At 43.7% G+C, this 13,638-nt stretch overlaps 6 non-coding genes across 6 annotated transcripts; all 6 read right to left on the reverse strand.

Moving 5' to 3' along the window:
- Window positions 1-669: 669 nt before the first annotated feature.
- trnaf-gaa (transfer RNA phenylalanine (anticodon GAA)) lies at window positions 670-741 on the reverse strand. Its single transcript has one exon. It is a non-coding gene; the product is annotated as a tRNA-Phe (tRNA).
- A 1,372-nt stretch (window positions 742-2,113) lies between these two features.
- trnai-aau (transfer RNA isoleucine (anticodon AAU)) lies at window positions 2,114-2,186 on the reverse strand. The gene has a single exon. It is a non-coding gene; the product is annotated as a tRNA-Ile (tRNA).
- A 2,481-nt stretch (window positions 2,187-4,667) lies between these two features.
- Window positions 4,668-4,740, reverse strand: trnaf-gaa (transfer RNA phenylalanine (anticodon GAA)). Its single transcript has one exon. It is a non-coding gene; the product is annotated as a tRNA-Phe (tRNA).
- A 4,086-nt stretch (window positions 4,741-8,826) lies between these two features.
- On the reverse strand, window positions 8,827-8,900 carry trnai-aau (transfer RNA isoleucine (anticodon AAU)). The gene has a single exon. It is a non-coding gene; the product is annotated as a tRNA-Ile (tRNA).
- A 2,483-nt stretch (window positions 8,901-11,383) lies between these two features.
- trnaf-gaa (transfer RNA phenylalanine (anticodon GAA)) lies at window positions 11,384-11,456 on the reverse strand. Its single transcript has one exon. It is a non-coding gene; the product is annotated as a tRNA-Phe (tRNA).
- Window positions 11,457-12,831: 1,375 nt separating this feature from the next.
- trnai-aau (transfer RNA isoleucine (anticodon AAU)) lies at window positions 12,832-12,904 on the reverse strand. Its single transcript has one exon. It is a non-coding gene; the product is annotated as a tRNA-Ile (tRNA).
- Window positions 12,905-13,638: the final 734 nt, after the last annotated feature.

Here is a 13,638-nt window from a genome sequence, read left to right on the forward strand (position 1 = left end):
GACTGTGAATCCCTGTTAGACTGATCTGAGCTGAGTATAAATCAAGTACGATATACTTCACGCTAACTTTGATAGATGCATACATGTGATATGATGATGATTTTTATTGGCATTCCAATATAAAATACTCACGATGTATCCTTTGCCGGGAGGTGATGAGAAGCAGAGTCTGAAGCCGTTTCGCTAGTCTCATCCGATATTGGGACATTGGAAATAGGGAGGACACAATGATCGGCCTCTGGGGCACGAAGACGAGGTGGCAGTGGAGGAAAGGAGTGTGCATTTTTGAGTATTGGGACGGACCCCAAATGAGAAGGGAAACCAGTTTATCTCAGGCCGTTTTCTCACCTGCAATTGAATCACGCCTCGGCAAAAAGTCAATAGAGCCTTCTAGACAGGCTGTTCTCACATTGCCCCTGCCCAGTAAGTAATCAGCAACAATGGAGTACAACGATGATTGACAGCGATGTTCCCACACTGCCACACATGGCGTTTAGTGCAGGTCCACATCTCAGGAGCTTGGTCGCACGAAGACCCGACAGTCCTAAATGGAAAAACTACAAATCTTAGAACTGGATTCCACTCTGTGGAACCGGTATCAGCTAAGCAGGAGGTAAACTCAAGCAGAGGGGCTCAGCTCTACGCGACGAAAGATGAAACACCTCCCACTGCCGAAACCCGGATTGAACCAGGGACCTTTAGATCTTCAGTCTAACGCTCTCCCAGCTGAGCTATTTCGGCCACGAAGTTTGCAGCATTCCTCGGATTTGCCGGGCCTGGGCCTGGTAGGACGTACAGAAATCTTCCGCCAGGCTCCGCTGGGAGCTAAAGCAGCAAAATCTCTGCACAAAGCATGCTAAAGTATGAAGTACTTGAGTAAGACTGCAACAGTTTCTTTTAAAAATACTTTGCCTGGTAACACGTGCACAGTACGTCCGGACAGTACATTTGCAATTGTCAATGTTTTGGTGCTTGTCCCTTACAGACAAACCAATTCAAAAATGTCTTTTTATGCCGGTCTTGGACTAGGGCTTCTTCCTTGCGCGACAGCCTTCGGGCCATGGCGATGTAGGATTCTCGAAATGGTGGATGTAGATACTTTGGTACCTTATGCCTCCAACTCCTTCACCAGCTCCTTTGTTGTTGTCTTGGGATTCAGTTGAACCTTTCGGACCAAAGTTCGTTCAGCCCAGGTAGATAATTGTTCCCTACTTCCTGAACGATGCAGTGTCTTTGTGGTCCCAAGATTTTTATATTTGCAGACAATTGTTTGTACAGATGCTCGTGGTACCTTCAGTTGTTTGGAAATTGCTCCCAAGGAGGACCCTGACTTTTGGAGGTCCAGAATTTCTTTTCTGAGGTCTTGGCTGAGTTGCTTGGATTTTCCCATGGTATCATGGGCAACAAGGCAGTGGCTCTAAAGGTAGGCCCTTCAAGTGCAGCCACAGGTGCCAATAAACTCCCAATGAAGTCCTAATTATGACAGTTGGACAATCAGAAGCTTCTAAAAGTCATTACATCAATGTCTGGAATCTTCCAGACTGTGTAAGAGACAGTCATCTTGGTGTATGTAAACCTGCGACCATCTGGAATTCTGAATGAATTAAAACGGAAATAAATCTGTCTCTAATCGGCTGTTGTAAAATTACCGCTGATGTGAACAAAGCAGATGCCCTAATTGACTAGCCAAAAGATACGTATGGTAACATGAAATGTGCGGAGTCGTGAAAAACTGAGTTTGAGTATCTTAAGCCTTGGTGCATGTGAACTTTTGGCCGCAACCGTACATGTAAAATTCTTGTCAAACAAATTCACAGATGTCACAAGCTGCACTAACGGAAAAGAGTCTACAACCCATACAAAACCCGTGTGAATTTCATCGTATGTTCCCTTCTAATTAGGACACATTGTGGAAGAGAACACGTCGGTGTTTACTGGCATTTTCAGAGTAAAGCCACGGGCGACAGGGGCGCACTAACCAGCTTTGTCCTCGTTAGTATAGTGGTCAGTATCCCCGCCTGTCACGCGGAGACCGGGTTCAATTCCCGACGGGGAGAATACGTTTTGTTGTCCACACTGACAAAAACGTAGTAAAGGGAAGGCCAGAGAGCCTTGGCCCGTGCGGGGTCGAACCCGCGACCTTGGCGTTATTAGCACCACGCTCTAACCAACTGAGCTAACCGGCCCGTGAACAGGTCATCCCGTCAGCTATCGCCGGCAACCATAGGGTAATTGCTTTCACACCAAGAGATTGTGGAAGTTACGCTAGGAATTCAAAGACGCATCGGAACAAGATGACACGTCCCGCCAAATTCCTAACTCGAATCATTGACTCAGAGCCCAGAAGGCCGACCGATTCATCGTTGCCCCTGCTCTTTTTGGAATTCGGTGGAACCGGGGAACACTGTTGAAGACAGACAGTACCGCGGATTCTGGATACGGCTTCGGCTCAGCTGGTCCAATGGGGAATTGGCAATACCGAGAGCAGGAGAGTCTAGCTCCCGAAAACCAGTGGCGGGTCGCTCTTCCATTTTCGCTTCCATTTCTTTCCAATGGCGTGCTCTGCCCCGTCCATTCCTTACCAATCAAATCTCCCCGTCTCTGCGGTCCATTTCTTACCAATCGGTCTCGTTCAGCCCGTCCATTTCTTACCAATCAAATCTCCCGTCTCTCCGGTCCATTTCTTACCGGTCGGGTCTCGTTCAGCCCGTCCATTTCTTACTAATCAAATCTCCCCTCTCTTCGGTCCATTTCTTACCAGTCGGGACTCGTCATTCCCATCAATTTCTTACCTATCAAATCTTCCCTTCTCTGCAGCTCCATTTCTTACCGACCAGGACTCGTCATGCCCGTCCATTTCTCGCCAATCAAATGTGGCAGCACAACTGTTTACTTTGAATGCATGGCACCGATTAGATGTGGATGACAGGAGAACGCGATGTTCTATCTTGTTCTATCAAGGCCCATGGTCCTGGAACGAGCTGCAGGCTAAGCTCAAACTTGATTATCTCATCTCGTTACCAGATTTTAAAAGACGGATGATTGATATTTGGTCTGTGACCTGTGCTTGTTTTAAACCCTGAACTTGTTTAACACTGTTTAAGTTAATGTATTCTGTCATGTTGGTTGGTTTATTCTGTGCGCTACTGTTGTCGTTGTTTTTGTTTTGTACGCCGTTTCATATAGCTTTGGCCCTGTCTTGGCTATTTCTCACTTAAGGTTTTAATCTCAACGTGACTTCCTAGTCAAATAAAGGTTCATATTGTCTAGACAGTCTGCATTGTGAAGAGATCAAGACAACAGCCTCTGTCATTCACTGCGATACTGAAGAACACTGTGGGATTTTGCATGATTTATAAAGGTAAGACAACTGCATTAAATTATTTAAATCGTTAACGGTTTAAGACAAAAAGCTAGCTATTGTCTGACAGTAATGAAGATGGTACGTTTCCTTTTACCATATTTGATTATTTAGCGATAGCTTGCTGATGGAAATTTACCTCAAGACGATTCCCTGACAAAAACGTAGTAGTACATAAAGTTTTTGTTAAGTATAATAATGTACATCAAGATCATTTTCAAAGTATAGTTTAAGTACTTTATAAAATGAAATTGGTCCATTTTAATTATAATTAAAGTATGTCCTGGGGGTACACTTTAAGTGTGCCATTACTGAACTACCAATAAACTTTGTATGCCATATCTTTAAAATGTGATCTAATTTTACTTCTGTATTGTAAGAAAGGTGAAGATGCACTGGAAATACCTGGGATCCAGTAGCAGGGATTTAGTCCAGAAAAAGTCTGCTTAAGGCACACTATTATAAACGTTTCTGTAAGGGAAGTAACGTTAACCCATGATAATATTATGTTATTACATATTAATATGTTAGCTATTATTGTGATGTTCTGTGGAGCACTGACATGTTGTATGGCCTAGCTAAAACTGTAGTTGCATAGTATACATAGACTAATAAAATTAGGTTCACTGGACTGACTGTGAATCCCTGTTAGACTGATCTGAGCTGAGTATAAATCAAGTACGATATACTTCACGCTAACTTTGATAGATGCATACATGTGATATGATGATGATTTTTTATTGGCATTCCAATATAAAATACTCACAATGTATCCTTTGCCGGGAGGTGATGAGAAGCAGAGTCTGAAGCCGTTTCGCTAGTCTCATCCGATATTGGGACATTGGAAATAGGGAGGACACAATGATCGGCCTCTGGGGCACGAAGACGAGGTGGCAGTGGAGGAAAGGAGTGTGCATTTTTTGAGTATTGGGACGGACCCCAAATGAGAAGGGAAACCAGTTTATCTCAGGCCGTTTTCTCACCTGCAATTGAATCACGCCTCGGCAAAAAGTCAATAGAGCCTTCTAGACAGGCTGTTCTCACATTGCCCCTGCCCAGTAAGTAATCAGCAACAATGGAGTACAAACGATGATTGACAGCGATGTTCCCACACTGCCACACATGGCGTTTAATGCAGGTCCACATCTCAGGAGCTTGGTCGCACGAAGACCCGACAGTCCTAAATGGAAAAACTACAAATCTTAGAACTGGATTCCACTCTGTGGAACCGGTATCAGCTTAAGCAGGAGGTAAACTCAAGCAGAGGGGCTCAGCTCTACGCGACGAAAGATGAAACACCTCCCACTGCCGAAACCCGGGATTGAACCAGGGACCTTTAGATCTTCAGTCTAACGCTCTCCCAGCTGAGCTATTTCGGCCACGAAGTTTGCAGCATTCCTCGGATTTGCCGGGCCTGGGCCTGGTAGGACGTACAGAAATCTTCCGCCAGGGCTCCGCTGGGAGCTAAAGCAGCAAAATCTCTGCACAAAGCATGCTAAAGTATGAAGTACTTGAGTAAGACTGCAACAGTTTCTTTTAAAAATACTTTGCCTGGTAACACGTGCACAGTACGTCGGACAGTACATTTGCAATTGTCAATGTTTTGGTGCTTGTCCCTTACAGACAAACCAATTCAAAAATGTCTTTTTATGCCGGTCTTGGACTAGGGCTTCTTCCTTGCGCGACAGCCTTTCGGCCATGGCGATGTAGGAATCTCGAAAGGTGGATGTAGATACTTTGGTACCTTATGCCTCCAACTCCTTCACCAGCTCCTTTGTTGTTGTCTTGGGATTCAGTTGAACCTTTCGGACCAAAGTTCGTTCAGCCCAGGTAGATAATTGTTCCCTACTTCCTGAACGATGCAGTGTCTTTGTGGTCCCAAGATTTTTATATTTGCAGACAATTGTTTGTACAGATGCTCGTGGTACCTTCAGTTGTTTGGAAATTGCTCCCAAGGAGGACCCTGACTTTTGGAGGTCCAGAATTTCTTTTCTGAGGTCTTGGCTGAGTTGCTTGGATTTTCCCATGGTATCATGGGCAACAAGGTAGTGGCTCTAAGGTAGGCCCTTCAGTGCAGCCACAGGTGCCAATAAACTCCCAATGAAGTCCTAATTATGACAGTTGGACAATCAGAAGCTTCTAAAAAGTCATTACATCAATGTCTGGAATCTTCCAGACTGTGTAAGGAGACAGTCATCTTGGTGTATGTAAACCTGCGACCATCTGGAATTCTGAATGAATTAAAACGGAAATAAATCTGTCTCTAATCGGCTGTTGTAAAATTACCGCTGATGTGAACAAAGCAGATGCCCTAATTGACTAGCCAAAAGATACGTATGGTAACATGAAATGTGCGGAGTCGTGAAAAACTGAGTTTGAGTATCTTAAGCCTTGGTGCATGTGAACTTTTGGCCGCAACCGTACATGTAAAAATTCTTGTCAAACAAATTCACAGATGTCACAAGCTGCACTAACGGAAAAGAGTCTACAACCCATACAAAACCCGTGTGAATTTCATCGTATGTTCCCTTCTAATTAGGACACATTGTGGAAGAGAACACGTCGGTGTTTACTGGCATTTTCAGGGTAAAGCCACGGGCGACAGGGGGCGCACTAACCAGCTTTGTCCTCGTTAGTATAGTGGTCAGTATCCCCGCCTGTCACGCGGGGGCCAGCCGTGTATAGGTGTAACGCCGTCCCACGGAAATGAGGGTTCGAATCCGCCCGTGGGCAAATAAATAATCGTTCGCAATTGATTCGTTCTTCACAGAAGTGTCTCAGCTATCGCTTCTTCTTTTTTAGGTTTGATACTAACATGATCTTTGTTCTCCACCTCCATTTTATTATGGAGAGGATCAGGAAATCTTTTCTGCCGAATCAATACATATAAAGTTATCAAAGTATTTACATCGGATCAATTATTGCAACGGTACAAATAGGATTACAACATTACATATTACAATTCTTAATAAACACATAAACAGCCAAGTATAAATGTAAAGCTATATTTGTATTTTCGTTCGTAACAGTATTAGCAGGGTTGATATGCACGAGCACGAAATGGGATTGGGGCTGGGACTGGAGCAGGCGGATTTACCGAGGCTGCAAGGTGACAACTGGCACACATGCAGTCGGACTCCCTGCAGTCGCGTGCTGCCACGGCTGCTGGGTCTCCCGAAGCTCCTCGGAGCTTGGGTGTTAATAGAAGCACTGGCATTGGTCTGCTTTTGCCAAGTACTTCATGGGCCACTTCTGAATCAGAAATTATATTTTTATATACAGTGAGCTCCATAACGTTAGGGACAAAGCCGTATTTTCTTTACTTGGTTCTGTACTTCATAATTTTAGATTTGTAATCAAACAGCTGCACTTTAACCACATGTGAATTATCAGCTCTCAGCTGTTATGAAAGGTTATTTTAATACATTTTGATTTCACCCTCTAGAAATAACAGCACTCTCTATTCATACATACAACCCCAATTCCAAAAAAGCCGAGACAGTATGGAAAATGCTAATAAAAACAAAAAGGAGTGATAATGTTAAATATTGTACATTTTATTTACCCTGCACTATATGTAAAACACTACAACAGCACATTATTTGACGTTTTACCTTGTGAATCTAATTGTTTTTTGAAAATATACACTCATTTAAAATCTGTTGACTGCAACACGCTCCAAAAAAGTTGGGACAGTCGAGTGTTTACCACTGTGTAACATCACCATTTCTTTTAATTACGCTTATTAAATTTGGGCAATATTTTTCAAGTCAAAGTTTAAAAATTACTGCTTTCTGTTTTATTTGCATTTCATTTACCGTCTCAACTTTTTTAGAATTGGGGATGTACGTACATATTTTCAGGGTGCCATAATGTTCAGGACAAATGGTTTCACGTGTGTTTCTGATTAGTCAGGTGTGTTCAATTGCTTCTCCAGTACAATTATAAGGTATGCCAATGGAAGGAAGCCATTATGAGGCTGGGATATATGAAAAAACAGTCAGAGACATTGGCCAAACCTTAAGCTTACCAAAGTCAACCGCTTGGAACATCATTAAGAACGAGAGCACTGGTGAGCTCAGTAATCATAGAGGGCCTGGTAGGCCAAGGTAGACCTATACAGTTGATGACCAAAGAATTCTCGCTATAATGAAATAACATTAACTCTAAAACAGAGAACTGGACAGTAAAATTTGGGGAGGGTTTATATTTTCATGGGAACTGTACATCATGATGCTGTATAAATGGTAGGTTCTTTATGCCCTTGACCTTATGTTTTGCCATTTTGATACACAGCCTTGTGTAGCTCTATCACCCAGTATTATCAAATTCTCAACATGAAAATTATTATTGTTATTATAATGATTTTCCACTGATCTCCCTTTTTTGTGCGCTGTCAATCCAGGGGATAGGGTGGGAGGGGTAGTTAATATGAATTGCATTACACAAATTCTGTATTGTCTGAAGGTGGAGGCAGCAATATTTGTACTGTGTCCTGTTCTATATTGAATAGTTAAAACTGACTGATAATAATAATAATAATAATAATAATAATAATAATGGTAAGTATATAAACATATAGATAGGAAAGCGTTTGTTAAGATGGCTGAATGACAGTACTGACAATGAACAATTAGAGATGGCATTACTTATTGCCTTGACAGCAATAGTGTAATAAGTAATAATTTAAAAAATGTATGTCTAGACCGTGACGTGTTACACAAGGCACATGTAAAGGGGACAATACCAATAATGATGATGATACCAGCAATAATATAGTGAGGGGGAAATGAAACATATTGTAAACTAAACCCTAATATGATTGCAGGGCCATGGAAATAATGGCTGGTGTACTGAGACACAAACGTGGCCATGTACACATGTCCCATTTACCTGCGATATTCTCACTTAAAAGTGTTATTATGTACGGACAAGCCAACAAACGGGACGTGAAAACCAATAATGAAGTCAAATAGGAAAAATGAAACTACTGGTCTTTTAGCTGAAATAATGACAGAATACCTCGATGACATCAATATAAAACAGGAACCTGTTTGTAATAAATTTATTAAGACTTACCGAAGCGTAGGTACCACAAAATAACCGCAAAACGCCTTATTTAATATTCGAATTTATTTGTCTATACGCTGTCATTCATTCATTCAGGACGGCAACGTTAAGAACGACCGTTGAGAATGAATGGGGAAAGGTAAAGGCAGAGACGAAAATGGTCTTCCTGCATCCGGGACGGAACAGCGCCGCGAAAAAATACGCGCGGCCGAAAATATATTACATCCGTAGTGTTAAGAACTACCGTTGAGAACGAACGGTAAAAGTTAAGGGAAGTTAAGCGTAACTATCCACGGCTCCCGCGCGGGAGACCGGGGTTCAATTCCCCGACGGGGAGAATACGTTTTTGTTGTCCACTCTGACAAAAACGTAGTAAAGGGAAGGCCAGAGAGCCTTGGCCCGTGCGGGGGTCGAACCCGCGACCTTGGCGTTATTAGCACCACGCTCTAACCAACTGAGCTAACCGGCCCGTGAACAGGTCATCCCGTCAGCTATCGCCGGCAACCATAGGGTAATTGCTTTCACACCAAGAGATTGTGGAAGTTACGCTAGGAATTCAAAGACGCATCGGAACAAGATGACACGTCCCGCCAAATTCCTAACTCGAATCATTGACTCAGAGCCCAGAAGGCCGACCGATTCATCGTTGCCCCTGCTCTTTTTGGAATTCGGTGGAACCGGGGGAACACTGTTGAAGACAGACAGTACCGCGGATTCTGGATACGGCTTCGGCTCAGCTGGTCCAATGGGGAATTGGCAATACCGAGAGCAGGAGAGTCTAGCTCCCGAAAACCAGTGGCGGGGTCGCTCTTCCATTTTCGCTTCCATTTCTTTCCAATGGCGTGCTCTGCCCCGTCCATTCCTTACCAATCAAATCTCCCCGTCTCTGCGGTCCATTTCTTACCAATCGGGTCTCGTTCAGCCCGTCCATTTCTTACCAATCAAATCTCCCCGTCTCTCCGGTCCATTTCTTACCGGTCGGGTCTCGTTCAGCCCGTCCATTTCTTACTAATCAAATCTCCCCCTCTCTTCGGTCCATTTCTTACCAGTCGGGACTCGTCATTCCCATCAATTTCTTACCTATCAAATCTTCCCTTCTCTGCAGCTCCATTTCTTACCGACCAGGACTCGTCATGCCCGTCCATTTCTCGCCAATCAAATGTGGCAGCACAACTGTTTACTTTGAATGCATGGCACCGATTAGATGTGGATGACAGGAGAACGCGATGTTCTATCTTGTTCTATCAAGGCCCATGGTCCTGGAACGAGCTGCAGGCTAAGCTCAAACTTGATTATCTCATCTCGTTACCAGATTTTAAAAGACGGATAATTGATATTTGGTCTGTGACCTGTGCTTGTTTTAAACCCTGAACTTGTTTAACACTGTTTAGTTCATGTATTCTGTCATGTTGGTTGGTTTATTCTGTGCGCTACTGTTGTCGTTGTTTTTGTTTTGTACGCCGTTTCATATAGCTTTGGCCCTGTCTTGGCTATTTCTCACTTAAGGTTTTAATCTCAACGTGACTTCCTAGTCAAATAAAGGTTCATATTGTCTAGACAGTCTGCATTGTGAAGAGATCAAGACAACAGCCTCTGTCATTCACTGCGATACTGAAGAACACTGTGGGATTTTGCATGATTTATAAAGGTAAGACAACTGCATTAAATTATTTAAATCGTTAACGGTTTAAGACAAAAAGCTAGCTATTGTCTGACAGTAATGAAGATGGTACGTTTCCTTTTTACCATATTTGATTATTTAGCGATAGCTTGCTGATGGAAATTTACCTCAAGACGATTCCCTGACAAAAACGTAGTAGTACATAAAGTTTTTGTTAAGTATAATAATGTACATCAAGATCATTTTCAAAGTATAGTTTAAGTACTTTATAAAATGAAATTGGTCCATTTTAATTATAATTAAAGTATGTCCTGGGGCTACACTTTAAGTGTGCCATTACTGAACTACCAAAACTTTGTATGCCATATCTTTAAAATGTGATCTAATTTTACTTCTGTATTGTAAGTAAGGTGAAGATGCACTGGAAATACCTGGGATCCAGTAGCAGGGATTTAGTCCAGAAAAAGTCTGCTTAAGGCACACTATTATAAACGTTTCTGTAAGGGAAGTAACGTTAACCCATGATAATATTATGTTATTACATATTAATATGTTAGCTATTATTGTGATGTTCTGTGGAGCACTGACATGTTGTATGGCCTAGCTAGAACTGTAGTTGCATAGTATACATAGACTAATAAAATTAGGTTCACTGGACTGACTGTGAATCCCTGTTAGACTGATCTGAGCTGAGTATAAATCAAGTACGATATACTTCACGCTAACTTTGATAGATGCATACATGTGATATGATGATGATTTTTATTGGCATTCCAATATAAAATACTCACGATGTATCCTTTGCCGGGAGGTGATGAGAAGCAGAGTCTGAAGCCGTTTCGCTAGTCTCATCCGATATTGGGACATTGGAAATAGGGAGGACACAATGATCGGCCTCTGGGGCACGAAGACGAGGTGGCAGTGGAGGAAAGGAGTGTGCATTTTTTGAGTATTGGGACGGACCCCAAATGAGAAGGGAAACCAGTTTATCTCAGGCCGTTTTCTCACCTGCAATTGAATCACGCCTCGGCAAAAAGTCAATAGAGCCTTCTAGACAGGCTGTTCTCACATTGCCCCTGCCCAGTAAGTAATCAGCAACAATGGAGTACAAACGATGATTGACAGCGATGTTCCCACACTGCCACACATGGCGTTTAGTGCAGGTCCACATCTCAGGAGCTTGGTCGCACGAAGACCCGACAGTCCTAAATGGAAAAACTACAAATCTTAGAACTGGATTCCACTCTGTGGAACCGGTATCAGCTTAAGCAGGAGGTAAACTCAAGCAGAGGGGCTCAGCTCTACGCGACGAAAGATGAAACACCTCCCACTGCCGAAACCCGGGATTGAACCAGGGACCTTTAGATCTTCAGTCTAACGCTCTCCCAGCTGAGCTATTTCGGCCACGAAGTTTGCAGCATTCCTCGGATTTGCCGGGCCTGGGCCTGGTAGGACGTACAGAAATCTTCCGCCAGGGCTCCGCTGGGAGCTAAAGCAGCAAAATCTCTGCACAAAGCATGCTAAAGTATGAAGTACTTGAGTAAGACTGCAACAGTTTCTTTTAAAAATACTTTGCCTGGTAACACGTGCACAGTACGTCGGACAGTACATTTGCAATTGTCAATGTTTTTGGTGCTTGTCCCTTACAGACAAACCAATTCAAAAATGTCTTTTTTATGCCGGTCTTGGACTAGGGGCTTCTTCCTTGCGCGACAGCCTTTCGGGCCATGGCGATGTAGGATTCTCGAAATGGTGGATGTAGATACTTTGGTACCTTATGCCTCCAACTCCTTCACCAGCTCCTTTGTTGTTGTCTTGGGATTCAGTTGAACCTTTCGGACCAAAGTTCGTTCAGCCCAGGTAGATAATTGTTCCCTACTTCCTGAACGATGCAGTGTCTTTGTGGTCCCAAGATTTTTATATTTGCAGACAATTGTTTGTACAGATGCTCGTGGTACCTTCAGTTGTTTGGAAATTGCTCCCAAGGAGGACCCTGACTTTTGGAGGTCCAGAATTTCTTTTCTGAGGTCTTGGCTGAGTTGCTTGGATTTTCCCATGGTATCATGGGCAACAAGGCAGTGGCTCTAAAGGTAGGCCCTTCAGTGCAGCCACAGGTGCCAATAAACTCCCAATGAAGTCCTAATTATGACAGTTGGACAATCAGAAGCTTCTAAAAAGTCATTACATCAATGTCTGGAATCTTCCAGACTGTGTAAGGAGACAGTCATCTTGGTGTATGTAAACCTGCGACCATCTGGAATTCTGAATGAATTAAAACGGAAATAAATCTGTCTCTAATCGGCTGTTGTAAAATTACCGCTGATGTGAACAAAGCAGATGCCCTAATTGACTAGCCAAAAGATACGTATGGTAACATGAAATGTGCGGAGTCGTGAAAAACTGAGTTTGAGTATCTTAAGCCTTGGTGCATGTGAACTTTTGGCCGCAACCGTACATGTAAAAATTCTTGTCAAACAAATTCACAGATGTCACAAGCTGCACTAACGGAAAAGAGTCTACAACCCATACAAAACCCGTGTGAATTTCATCGTATGTTCCCTTCTAATTAGGACACATTGTGGAAGAGAACACGTCGGTGTTTACTGGCATTTTCAGGGTAAAGCCACGGGCGACGGGGCGCACTAACCAGCTTTGTCCTCGTTAGTATAGTGGTCAGTATCCCCGCCTGTCACGGGAGACGGGGTTCAATTCCCGACGGGGAGAATACGTTTTTGTTGTCACACTGACAAAAACGTAGTAAAGGGAAGGCCAGAGAGCCTGGCCCGTGCGGGGTCGAACCCGCGACCTTGGCGTTATTAGCACCACGCTCTAACCAACTGAGCTAACCGGCCCGTGAACAGGTCATCCGTCAGCTATCGCCGGCAACCATAGGGTAATTGCTTTCACACCAAGAGATTGTGGAAGTTACGCTAGGAATTCAAAGACGCATCGGAACAAGATGACACGTCCCGCCAAATTCCTAACTCGAATCATTGACTCAGAGCCCAGAAGGCCGACCGATTCATCGTTGCCCCTGCTCTTTTTGGAATTCGGTGGAACCGGGGAACACTGTTGAAGACAGACAGTACCGCGGATTCTGGATACGGCTTCGGCTCAGCTGGTCCAATGGGGAATTGGCAATACCGAGAGCAGGAGAGTCTAGCTCCCGAAAACCAGTGGCGGGGTCGCTCTTCCATTTTCGCTTCCATTTCTTTCCAATGGCGTGCTCTGCCCCGTCCATTCCTTACCAATCAAATCTCCCCGTCTCTGCGGTCCATTTCTTACCAATCGGGTCTCGTTCAGCCCGTCCATTTCTTACCAATCAAATCTCCCGTCTCTCCGGTCCATTTCTTACCGGTCGGGTCTCGTTCAGCCCGTCCATTTCTTACTAATCAAATCTCCCCTCTCTTCGGTCCATTTCTTACCAGTCGGGACTCGTCATTCCCATCAATTTCTTACCTATCAAATCTTCCCTTCTCTGCAGCTCCATTTCTTACCGACCAGGACTCGTCATGCCCGTCCATTTCTCGCCAATCAAATGTGGCAGCACAACTGTTTACTTTGAATGCATGGCACCGATTAGATG

Source organism: Anguilla rostrata, chromosome 17 (genome assembly GCF_018555375.3).
Source record: "Anguilla rostrata isolate EN2019 chromosome 17, ASM1855537v3, whole genome shotgun sequence".
Taxonomy (NCBI): Eukaryota; Metazoa; Chordata; class Actinopteri; order Anguilliformes; family Anguillidae; genus Anguilla; species Anguilla rostrata.